Genomic DNA, 13,819 nt, shown 5'->3' on the forward strand with positions numbered 1-13,819 from the left:
AAGAAGAGCCTTGTATGCACCTAACCCCTGAGCAGCAGCTCACTAACTGATGTATTCTGGGATGACATAAAAAAGATGCATTTATTTGTCCCTCATATCTCCATCAAAATTAATTTGATTTGATTTGGAATCTAAATGAATCCAGATGTATTCCTTGAAATGATTAGATCTCTGGATCTCTGGACACTTTCTGCAAATCATTCAACCTCAGACAACGATAAGATAAAATCTTATCGTTTTGCCTGTACGAGATTGCAAAACTGACATGTCCAGACTTTTAGTGAACTAAACCCTGACTGAAAGGCAGGATGAGGAGGCCTAAATATGATTTAAAAAAAATAGAACATTTGACACAGAACTAAATACAAAAACAAAACAAAACAAAATGAACACTAATTTGGGAGAAACGTGCTGCTGCTTCAGAGACGATGCTGCCACTTCAAAAACACGTACAAAAACTCAGCATAAACGCAACAAAGGTAAGCAGCAACCGCGCTGCAAATACAGAAATGATGCAGAGTCTAAAACATGCAAACCTGCAAGAGAAGAACGCTGCACAACATAATGGAAGTGCTTCAGGCCCAGTAAGTTTTCATCGCTTAAGGGTGAATTTGTGTCCACTTGTGTCTCCCCACTGACCTACAATGCAATTATACCACCCACAGAATTAACGCCACATTTTTTCTTGCTATTTACTGCAATATTGCCATGATAGTACAAATTAATTGTTTGGTTGTTGCTTACTACACAGCCAAAGCTAGCAATAACAATACTCAAATGAATGCTTCTGTGGCCAAACTCTGCCTCTTCCACTTCAGCTTCTTAACTGTATATGTGATGTGTTTTCTACTGTAGCCTACGTTAAAGAAAACAACTATGTGCCTTGACAGAAGCAATGAATTGCTTCTGTCAAGGCACATGAAACGTTAGAGTTGTGTTCCTCATTCTTCATGCAGAAAAGCCTTCCAGGACATGGATGGACGTGGACGTGGATGTGCTGTAAACACTGTTCGTGTTTGTAAGCAGTAAATCCTTTCGCAGCTCTCCGAAGTGACAGAGGAAGGAAAGGTGTGATGGATGGAGGGAGGAATGGGAGAAAAGAAGGTCATTTGTTCCACAGATGCCAGTTGGGGAAAGAAAGAGCTGACTCGAGGGCAAAAAGCGATGCAAGGCATTTTGTTTATGGCGGGAAGGCGGAATAGCCAATTTGTAAACGTCCAACTTGTGTAAAACTTGTCACAAAAAAACGCAGGTCATATCATATGACACATGGCATGTTTAATGTTTGAGTCTGGAGGCTATCATTGGTCCACATTTGTCCCAAACAACTTTAAAATCCGCAAACCTGCAAGAGGCACGGAATAGTTAGGGAGGAGCACGCAGGGAAAGATGGGAGGCAGAGACACTGTGTGAGGTAGAGGGGGCAGGTGCATGCAGGCGCAGGCATGTGCAGAAGCAGATGTAAGCGAGCCAGTAAATAATAGCTTTAAAACTATTTGCACCCAATCGCCACAATTTGCATACAAAAACTTCGAATGTGAACCCGCAGGTATGATACACATGAAGTCCCACTGCGTCTCTGAGACTCGAGGAGCCCGCAGTGTCAGACTTTGAAAGCATTTGGTTGGCAGGAGCCTCTGAAAAACACTGGCCACACCTTGAACAGTTCCTGGAAATATGTTGTGTTTTGAAAAGTATGAGTAAAGCATGAGGCTATCATTCTGCTGCTTTTCACAAATAAGCCACCGCCATCTAAAACAGGCGATGATGAACAGCAGATAAAAAACAGTTTCTTCATTGGACTCTGATGCAAAAATGACTTCGGGGGATAAATCATAGACTGCATGACGGATACAAATTCAACTTCTGGCACAACTCCTGTTATTTCATGTGAAACAGGCATCTGTCTGCAGAAATCACTTTAAACCAGCTGCAGGAGAGGCCGCTTCAGGGGCTATTATCTCTATTTATATGTACTTTTTTGTCTCTCTTTCTCTTTTCGAAACACGCACAAGCACACGCTGATACATTAATAAACACAGACAACAGGAGAATCTCACTTCCAGGACCGAGAGGCCGTGGAGCAGCGGAGGACAGGTTTCGCTCTAGGCCTGACGAATGTTCAAAAACATGGGCCAGTGCTCGAGAAGAATGTGCCAGCAATAGAAAAAAAAAAGTCACGTCTGTAAAAACATCATCATCCTTAAATGCCCCTGAGTACCCCAGACTTGTTTGTTCAACTTTATAACTCTTGACTGTTTTAGGAGAAAATATTCTTTTGGGTTTTGTTTCCGTCATGTCTTTCTTAAAAGGATATTCCAGGAACAGAGGCACATCTTTTTACTGTAATGCTCAAATTTTACTGTAATATCACATGTTTGCATGCATATTTTTACTTCGTCTTCAATGAGCCCTGCTGTTTTTACTCTTGTTCTTCTTACTGTTGGCTACTTGCAATAGTACATAAAGTACCACCATCTGAGAAATGCGAATAATAAAATGCCCAGACCAGGTTAATCCAAGCAAAAAGCTCTGTTATTGGGGCTTTTTTTTTATTGAGGGATGTGCTATTGTGGGTGAAATAGTGATTGAAAGGGGACAAACAGCACATTGAAAGCGGCGAAGAACTTGAGCAGGTTGATAATTCTGCACTAAACTTCCTAATAGTGCAACACTTCATTAATTGTGTTGTATAAATATTAGTTTCTCATTACAGACACCCTGAGCGCTGCTGCCAGGTGCATCCAGTGAGCATCACGCAGGAGAAATGAGAGACCATCCATCCATCTGTGACACAAATGAGCATCAAATACAACCATATGTTCTCTGGAGGGATTTTTTTTTTTATTGTCCATTTAGCTCTATATACGTGCATCGCGTTCACTCAACAACTCACACTCACATGCCACAGCTGCTGTTTTCTACTGGAAAATCACACTATTCCTGTCAGAAAAGCTTAAAAATGCGACATTCATTGTCTTGCTTAGATATTTATTAAACCCTCTGACTTTCTGGACTGTAAAACTCCAAGATATTATGTAAATTCCATGACCTACGCGACCCCTGCCCAAATAAAGCAGTTACAGTACATGGCACAAATATTAAAATCAATATAGCAACTACTGTATGTGTGCATAGGAGTGTGCATGTGGACTGGAAAAAGCAGGTGAGTGTATTTTATGTTGCAAATGTGTGTTTGCCAAGCATGACGGGCACCTTCACCGAATCCCCAGACAGATGAAACCCACGCACCAAAATGCTGATGACACAGGGTCTCTCACGCCAGCTGGCAGGGGCCCATCTCAACCTCTACCCATTGAGAAAAAAACATGTCACAAGCCCAGGGTCTGTTCATCTCTATGGTTTCTCCTGACACACACGCTCACATGCACCAATGGCTAACAGAAACCAACACTCAAATAAAAGTTTGTGCATCCATGAAATGCATGCAAAGACATGAGATACCACATGATAAGATGAAACTTTCTTCATATCCATGGAACTTGTAGTCCAATAGCAGAGCCAGTCTCTCTCTCTCTGTTTGTGTCAACCCCATTTTATCACTCACTCACACACACACACACACTTTCTATCCCCAGTGCCCTGCCTCTTCCATTCAATCAAGACCTCAATCAGTAAAACCAATTAACTCAGAGGTCTGTCTCACTAAAACCCCAAACTGCGACATCCATCACCTCACCAGTCTGGTCTTTGTCACACACACCGAATATACATGAATAAACACAGACACCTACACAAAAGCGCACATCGGTGTTGTCAGCATCAGCGAGTGCTTTCCTTGCTCCCGGGTCAAGGCCATTAGTTTGGACCACCCTGCTGACTGGACGAGCATGCAACCTTTTACTGAAAATAAATCCAGCAGGAGCAGAAACACCACACACACACACACACACACACTCAAAAGCAAGCAAGAACTGAAACTCGCAAAATGTGTATGAAGGAAGTGACTCATTTAATCAGATAATGAGTATTGCTATTTCAGTCGGAGTATCAGTTACTACAAAGTTTTAGCAAAACAAAAACCAAGAGAAATCTGACATTCACAAAACTCTCTTAAATATCTGACAGCCAACACTGAAAATTCATTGTTTATTCAGAATGTGTATTATATGCATGCATGGGTTTTACTTTAATGCTAAACATTATTGAGAAGAATGCTCCACTTAGATCAGTAAAAGGTTAAGGTGGACTCATATTAGAAATTCACATGACTGGGCAATGTCATCTAAAAAACTTGTAGAGCTTAATAATGTTCAGTTTAACTACCTTTAAACATGTTGTGACTTAAAGCTCTTGTGTAAAATTATTATTAAATTAAATACTCAGACTTAAATAGAATTTGACAGTGAAGTAATCATTGTTGACTCTTATATACGTTCAGTTACACTGACAGACCGCCCTCTGATTGCACTTTTGCTTTCAAGGAAATATTACTTGCATTAGTTCTTTATTCTGGGCAATTTGAGGCAAGCTGGTTTGCAAACATAGAAACATGTAATCATGATAAATAATTAATTCACACACATAATAACCGAACACCAACAACAGGGATTCTCAGAAGAAAGAAAAATATATATAAATGACCAGGAAGTGATGGACAATGTTTAATTAATTTAATTAGGTACTTTTTATGTGAAGTTTTCAGTAACAATAACAGGAAGAATTTAAATTATTAAAACCATCAACCAAAGGTATGGGGAGTGTGCCAAAATAACAAAGTACTGCCCAATAAATACTCAATTCTATAAAATAGTGTAGCCTCAAGTAGTATAGTGTCGAGAAGAGTGAGAGGATCGTAGAGAGACACTGCTGCCTGTTGTATTCCTGTAATACTTGGTATGATCATTCAGTAGCATCTGTGCTGCATGAATCATAAAGTGCTGACAGCAGCGACGTTAATGACAGCTATGTGCTTGCCTTAAATGGAAGTTACAGTATACCCACCTATCAAAACACCACCAGAATCACCAAGCAAGAAGCAAAGCATGTAGAGAGTTCAGTCTAAGAATAACAAGAGAAAAAGACAAAAGATTAAACACATTTTAACATTTCCAACTTTCTCGATCGGGGTACTTTAAGATCAGGATACTGTAGGTTTAATATTTATTTAGGAGGCGTTTGGTTTTATCACAAGTCAGCAGTTCTAGCACTCTGTTTAGTTGTGTGTGTGTGTGTGCGTGAATTAATAATAACACAGTATTTGTGTGTATGCTGTAGCACGTGTGTGTAACTTTTGTATGAACTGTATTACATCGATCTTTGTCGATACAGTGCCTTGTTAACATGGCCGTTTGTGAATTTTAAACGTGTCTACAGTAGCTGCGTGTGCAGTGTGTTCATGCTCTGTGTCTGCATTCAGCAGTGTGTTTGCGTGTGTGTGTGTGTGTGTGTGTGTGTGTGTGTGTGTGTGTGTGCCTGTCCTTAGCTTTTCGGCTGACTCAGCTGTTTGAGTAATCCAGAGATCAAAGTGCGGAGAGTTAGACGAACACCGCCGTGAAGTTTGAACAGCTGATGAATAAACATGAGGAGGGACATTAATGCAACGCACACATGCACACATCCCTCTATGAACGGCGGACAGCACGTAAACACCACTGCTGCTGCACGCATGCTGCCTGCTGAATCTTAACGTAGGTGCAGAGGGCTGAACACACAGACACAGACACAGACACACACACACACACACACACTCACTCACACACCCACATAAACAGTGCAGGGTCACCGTACATTCATTTAGGATATATTCACAGTCACAGTCAGTGCACTTTTATGCCCAATTTTGTAATAAAAGGGTGAACAAAATAAGACCATAAACGTGGCACACATATACTGTATACTTATAATAGTGGTGTGTGTGTGTGTGTGTGTGTGTGTGTGTGTGTGTTTCATTATGTGGAACTCAGCTCCTGCCTGTTTGTCTTTGTGCAGAAAGGGGCGACAGGGTAATCCTGCATTTATGAAAGACACACAAACACAGTGTCCTCACACACCCTCACTGTCTGAAACCCACCCCGAATGAGCCAACACACACACACATAAAGGCACATGCACACATGAAAGTGCACGAGAAAGCAAACACACATTCATTACTTCGTCTCTCTCTCTCTGCTCCCCACCATAAGGAGCAAAAGCCTTTGGCAAACACTCGACTGATGGATAAAGTGTTATGGACTGCAGCAGCCAATAGCAGGTTAATCTCCAGTCAGAACAAACAATAGATGAATTACAGCAGAAAGGAGAAAAAGAGAGAGAGAAGAAAAAATGAAGAAAAAGAGAGGGACACAGAGAGAGGGACAGTAGCAAAAACTAACTAAAAAACTAATCATTCGAGAGGGTCAAACAAACTGCATAACATATACATATATCTGTTGGAATTGAAGTTGATTGGCATTTATTAGGGGAAGTGTGTGTGTTGTGTTACAAATCAGAATATTTTTGGTCATTTGCACTTCTATGTTTCGTCCATGAGCAAACTTTTGACATGAATTCTACGTATAGTTTTATAAATGAGGCCCCAGACCAGCTCTATGCTTAGAATGATCTGGTTAGCTGGCTGCTCTGGAACTGTGTGTATCATACACATACCATACCTGAACCTACCTGCCTAAACCTGACCAGCCCATAACCACAGTGTTGTCAGAACATAAAATTGAAGATTAAAGTTTGAAGGTAAAGATCGTTTTGTTTGTAAAAATTCAGTTCAACACTGAGATCCATCAGTCTCCAGACAAGTAAGTCAATAGGATGTCACATTTAGATTTACCTCCACAATTAGTACATGTTTTCAATTTTACTGTAAATCTCTGTGATCAGTGTGCTTTTTATCAGTTTGGAGCTAAATCATCAGCATGTTCACTATGTTCTGCTGTGTGTCTGGATTTTCAATTATTGTTCCCAGACACTCTCTAAAAAAACACTGATCTGTTATAAAACATGGATTTTTACAGCCTTCTTGCTGGCATCACAATCCAGGACATAAGATAAAAGCCATAAAACCACTGTAAGTATCTACTGTGTGATCCTAAACACAGCAACAAACAGCACTAAAATGTATTTATACTTTACCTCTAATAGCCATTGCAAAGTTAGAGACAAAATTGCATACATCATGTACTCACAATGGCACACACTGATGAAAACACACACACACAGCATGAAATCACTGAGCAGTGTAATGATAGGTGTGTCCAGGACGGCATCCCGATTGGTTTGACTAATGAAAGAGCATCCCATCTCTTATCAATGAATTATGCATCACACATAATCCAAAACGCTCCAGTGCATAGATTATTAATGCAAGCACACACACTCTGCATGCATGTATGGACACACATGCACGCTTGCTGACACAAAATGCTGAGATGAACAAAAAGCTAATGCAAATAAAAGCATGCACAAATGACAAAAAAAGCCCAAAAATGAGCCTGATGAAGGTTTTGATATATTAAATAATATTGCCGCTTGCTGGAAGTGTGAGTATTCTGCACCCACTCGGCCAGGTTAGTAGCACGGATGAGCTGTTGAGGCCTTTACCTGCTGACACAAGAAGAGTTAAAGCAGAACAGAGAGAGAATACCTGCGATGATGAATGTGAAAAGAGACCAGTTTTTAAGCACTTGGTCATATTTCACAGTAGGCAGCTGTCTCGCTTTGAACACGGACAAAGTGTGAGCTCAGTTTAGTTTCATTCAAACTGTTGGGACGTGTGCAGTTCAGGCCATTACAGGCTTTAAGTATAGGTCAAGTAACAAGTCTTTTTTTTCCACAGGTGTGGTTCAGGTGTAGCAGTTTTACTTGAAATCAGAATCACATAATAAAATAGTTTTAATCTCATGTCATCCTTTTTATTTTTCTCCCTGTGTGGAGGTCTGCAGCTTCCCCTCCTGTTCCCCTCCTCCTGTCTGTCTCTCCCCGTCTGTCCCCGTCTGTTGAGCACAGGTGTGTTCAATGAAGCAATCAATCTCCTGCCGACACAGTATATAAGCACCAGGATGTAACCAGCACTCGTCAAATTGTTAGCCTGCCAGTGTGGTAGCGACACAGACCTCAGACAGTGCTTTGTATTCCTGTCGGTCTGTTTGGGTTGTGACCAGCTTCCCAGACTCTGTGCTGTGTCTATGTGTCATTACCTGCTCTCGTCTGCGCCCTGCCAGTCTGCTCTCCCTGTGAAACTCTGACCCGTAACTTTCTGGACTCGTATTTCAGGTACATTTAAATTGTTACACTTCACTCCTGTCTACTCTGAGTGTGGTGCTTAGAGTCCTGAAATCCTTTAAAATCATAACACCCTGCACTGCTAAATCATGTCAAAGATGGACCAATTATGTTTTTCCTATCCAACAACCTGTTTGAATCTGCAGAACCATAAACTCATGTGTTGCTGATTGATAAATCTGCTGCAGCATCTTACATTTCAGTTAAAAAAAAAAAAAAAAAAAGCAGCCCAGTCATGAACTAAATTTGTCTACAAACCCACCGATACCTTGGACACGACCACAAAACAGCAGCAACATACGGTGCCACTAAAAAAGGCAGCTAACTATCTGAGCTAAGCTAACGTCAGTTAATGCAGTTTCACTCTGCTCCGCCAACCCAGTCTCACAGAAAGTCGTGAAACTGTCACGTTAATTAATCTATTGTATCGTGCGTGCCGACACGATATCCTCACTTTTTTCGTGCTACCCATAACGGATTTCAAACTAATGTATTTTAATGGGAAGTTTATTTCGTGCGTCCAAGCACGCCAATCACATGCCACGGCATACAGGAGGAGTTGGATTTTATCTAATTTCTGAGCCTTGGGAGCAACTAAATACGACATTCTCCATCATCAGTTATTACTGTTGTTTTTTTGCTTTTCTTTTAATGTCAATCCCGAATCCATTGCAGGCTTCCTCGTCATATGATCTAATGCTTTTATTCTTCTTTTCTGCTGCGGATTCAGGCATTTTTGTGATCAGGCAACTCTTTTGTTTTAATATTTGCTTCCGGTTTTTTTACTATAGCCTACAATATACAGTAGCTCAGGTAATTAAAAATTGCGAGGGGGCAAATCTTTTACATATACGTGCAACACGCCGCAGATATTTTAATGTGCAGAGCACAGGCAGATAAAGTCAGGCTAATGGATGATACTCCATCTACAGGACCTCCTCAGGTGAAGATGTACTTTTTACTGCCATCAGTCAATACTTTTTAGAAAATCCCTTCAAGCGTCATCTGGTTTCATCTGACAGATGAAAAGAAAAACAGCATGAAGTGTGAAAGCAGTCAGCAAAAAGCATCATGTAAGACAGTTTACAATAAAGGCGCAGCTTCATCTGCAGTGAAGTATTCTTAGGAGTGTTTGGGGACGTGTTCATTACCTTTCAGTAGCTTTAGCAGATGGTCAATGTGGGCTGAGTTTAAGAAAGAATGAATAAGTTCTGTACATGAAGCGAAGACCTTTGCAGCTTCCCGTCGCTCAGACACAAAAACACTCTCTGAACTCAGTCTTATTTTTCTACGGTCAAAGGTGGCAGGGTCGCGTTCCACGTTTGGAGTGAGCCGAACTTAAAAGAGCACACGCATGTTTGACTGACGGTGACGAGGTGACAGCTTTATTATAAAGGTTACAAGTGAAAAACAATTACCAGAAAACACAAGTTCATACGTGATTCAGAGATGTCAAGAATTTTCTTGGTTATTGGTTAGTTGGCGGCACTGTACACATTTTGCTGAGCTGAGACGAGTCCTGCAGTGCAAATGAAGGCAGTCATACATAAAGTTTTATCTGCTGATGGGCTATGGTGACAACAGGCACTTTTGCAAATGAAGTTATTGCAATTTCCAATTTTCTTTTGTATTTTTTCAAGTTGGTGTATATCTTTCACTGTCGAGGGAGTCTCAATAACTCCAGGAGCCACGAAAAACACTTATGGCTGTTATTGTGAATTCTTGTCATTCCTGAGTCCCAACATTGACATTTCGGAGATGTGAAAGTTATTGCCTGACAGCAGAATGATGGCAGCAGTCACAAGATATATTTGTTTTCAGAGGAGCTGACATCTGCACAGACAAACTGCAGCACTACGGACAAACAAATGTCAGTAAACGAACAGCTGCAGAGTGTTTAACAGGTCCATTTATTACATTTAAGAACGATCTGCTGAATTTGGGTCTCATATTGCCTGACCACCAAACCAAATATTAAATATATCAACATTTAGGTGTTATTGCTTCTGATTTCTGTTTTGCTTCCTTTACCAATACATTTCCTGGTCCTAATTCTTAACCAATTATTTGAGAAAGAAAATTACCAAAATATCTTGAAAGCAAAGGTGCAGCAGAGATGGAGATATTGTTTTGTGCCTCTTCCACCATCCATCTGTCTCTTCATTGACACCAGATAAAGGCCCTCATGAACTCAGCCCTTATCAGTAGATTCAGGTGAAGGAATGTTGCACATAAACAAACACGGCTCCACCTTCAATTATCGCAGATTCTCTCACCAACAGGTCATTTACACTCGCATCCTCTAGTAACCACAGCAACAAACAACAGCAACAACAATGAGGTCAAGAGATATCACTGTACCACCACAGTGACGGGTCTGCAGCTGTCTTGTCCTTCCTTTGGTGTAAGTTGTTCTCCGGATAAGAGCGTCATGCTAAAAGCCTAAACTGTTAACGGGAGCCAAGAAATGTGCCCCTCCACCCACCCACACCCACCATATCATCCTGCATGGCACTGGTACAAAAGTAGCTTAGGACGTAGCATGGGAATAGGGAGATAGATAAATGTGACAAAAGGAAGATGGAGATGAGCCAAATGGATGGAGGAGGAGAGATGAAAGAGGTGTGTGTGTGTGTGTGTGTGTGTGTGTGTGTGTGTGTGTGTGTGTGTGTGTGTGTGTATGAAGGAGTTCAGATGGCTCCCACAGCTAAAGAGGGAATCTTTCCCATGAGACTTAGACAATACAGTAGAAAGTGCACCGCAGCTGTTAATATGTCAAACATGCTAATTATGATGCTTTATTTACTGCACATTCAATGAAAAACACCCATGATTAGTATATGGTTCAAGAACATGTTAGGTTACCTTTAATGACTCACCCATGCAGAAAGTCTCGATTTTAAGTTATTTTGTCTATTATAAGCAAGATTTTCATCCAAATTGAGTGCATATTTCAACTTAATATCATGAAAACCAGCAGAGGAAGTTTGTTTATGGAGGTTAACAGTTTGTGGGGATAATTCTCCAGTTTAGGTGCCATTAAACTGGTAGAGGAGAAGATGGTGCAGCAATATTTAAAGAGCACCAATCAAAACTCAAACGGTGGAAAACTATGTCGAAAACGTGATGGAAATATGGAGTTTATGGGTTTTTTTATGTTTTTATGTATTAATTTGAGGAACACTACAGTCTCAGTCTCCTTGTTGCCCTGCACATATCTAAATATGTTTCGCTGTTCGCTCTTAGCTTTATGCTTCACGTTCATCACAATTTATTCCCTGAATCTGCTTCTATTACACTTTGTCAGACTTTTCTTTTCACAATACACTAACTTTTTCACCCCAGCCAGGCATAAAAACTTGGGTTTTTTTCTATGCACAGAAAATGTGTATTGAGTCCTAAACACCTCATTTTTAAAAAAACAAGGGAATAATTCTGGCCTTGAAGAAAGACAGATCACACAGCTAGACTGAAGGAAAATTACACTTCATTATTGCAAATTTCTGAAAAGCTGATTTACTCTGGAAATAGGTAGGAATGACTTCAGTGCACAAAAGATATTTTTGCCTAACATGCACAGATCAGCACATGGCTAACACACACCTCTCCAGAACCTGAAAGCAAACACAAACCAGACCCTAAAGCCTTCACAGGGTCCTCATAACCTCCAACACGCTCCACCTCCTTCACTACATAGACAAACTCCACCTGTTATAGCTGACAAACCAAAGCCATCATAGTCCCAGCCAGCTGCGCCATAAAACCATCTGAATCCCACCGGTCTGTTGTGATTCATCTGCATTTAACAATAAAAGTGGCAGATTTACCACGAAAAAAAGTGAAGTTAGAGATAGAGGCAGACGGACAAAGAAGGAACGGATCAGAGAGAAAGAATGAAAAGAAAAAGAGTGAAAGGTCACAGCACCCATAGCGCCGCCACAAAGGAACGTCCCGTCCTCTCCTGAACGGGGCCCACGCTGTTCAAACAACTTTTAACAGTCAAAGGGTGAATCAAAAGGGAGATGGTAAAAATGCTGCTTCCCCCCATTAAGGCCTGTGTTCACAAGCTTGTGAATGAACGGTGAGTACACACACAAATGCCATTTCACGGTAAAAACAGGGAGAGAAAGAAAATAACGAGGATGGAGGGCAGGAAGAGAGCTCAGAGGAGGGGGCCAAGGGGATAATGGAACGAGGAGCGAGGAGCTAAGGGCCATGTTCCAATGAATCGTGTGAAGTGAGACTGTAAAAGAATAACCTTGACACACACACTCAGATGAAGACATAATATGTTGGCCCGCACCCAGTGTCCACAGGTGAAGGTCAGGACTCAAGGGTTTGGAAAGGAATCCGCAATTATGAAGTGTGGAGGGACGCAGATGTTGGAACTTTATGGTTGAGAATTTGATTTATTTACCTTGTAAAAACAATTTGTACATTTGCTAACTGGGAAATGGAAGCTCGAACAGCCCTTTGCAGCTTGAAAATAAGTCATACACCCTCAAAGGTCATCCAAATCCAATTTCAGCCCATTCCAGTCAAACGCAGCACGCAGTTTTTTCTTCATTCTTTAGTCTTTAAAGACACCTGACTGCAGCAGTACAGTACATCACGTTCTCAGCCTCATAACATGATGAGGTCTTTAAGGCCCATTTCCTCTAGCGAGACAGCACTCAGAGGAGTAAAGATCAGTCAAGGATTACAGCCAGGCCAGGGCTCGACTGTGGGTGTGAGCCCTCGAGTACTAACAGGAGTGTTTACGTTTAGACCGCCGACGGGACACATTCACTTCTTACTCAGGATCAGCCGCTCACAAGCTGCTCAACAATTCCAATTTTTCTGAGATACGTATTAATAATGTGTGCAGTTGCAGCATTTTTCTATCTCCTGTCTGTTCCGTCTAAACAGCAGGAAGATGAAAAGCTAATGTCATGTCTCTGTACTTTAGCTTAGCTTAGCGCAAAGGCTGGAAACAGTGGAGAACAGCCAGCCCGTGCCTGCCAGCACCTCTACAGCTTTGTCATCACCACGAGGTTTCCAGGAAAACGGACACAACGGGAAGTTACTGCACATGACAGGAAACTGTCATGTCACATAACCCAGTGTAAAAACATAACCATCATTATAATAATATAATCATCATTTGTAGATTAAATAAACAAGCTTGAGAGGGGCTGCTAGTCTGATTTTGTCTGCAAGCTGTTTCCTAGTTTTCAGTGTTCATGCTAAGCTAAGCTAACCAGCTGCTGGTGGCAGCCTCACACGGATGTGAAACTGGTATTAATCCTCTTATCTAATTTTTGGCAATTTGATTTAAAGCACCTGCCAGACCGACAACAAATGATATACAGTAAACATAGGACTGCGTAGTAGTATGGGCTAGATGGTGAATCCTCCTGATTGTATGACAAAATAAAATGAAAATTTAATTTGCAGATTGCCAGAAAATGTCCCGAGCACACTCATACTGATAAAAGATTGAACTCTCTGCATTAGCTCGGTCCACAGGTGGGGCCCTGTGATGTGGAGTTTGATGAAGATGGAGGCTGTCCTGCAGAGGATCCATTTGATAAGAAATAGT

This window comes from Chelmon rostratus, chromosome 10, assembly GCF_017976325.1.
Source record: "Chelmon rostratus isolate fCheRos1 chromosome 10, fCheRos1.pri, whole genome shotgun sequence".
In the NCBI taxonomy this organism is placed as follows: Eukaryota; Metazoa; Chordata; class Actinopteri; order Chaetodontiformes; family Chaetodontidae; genus Chelmon; species Chelmon rostratus.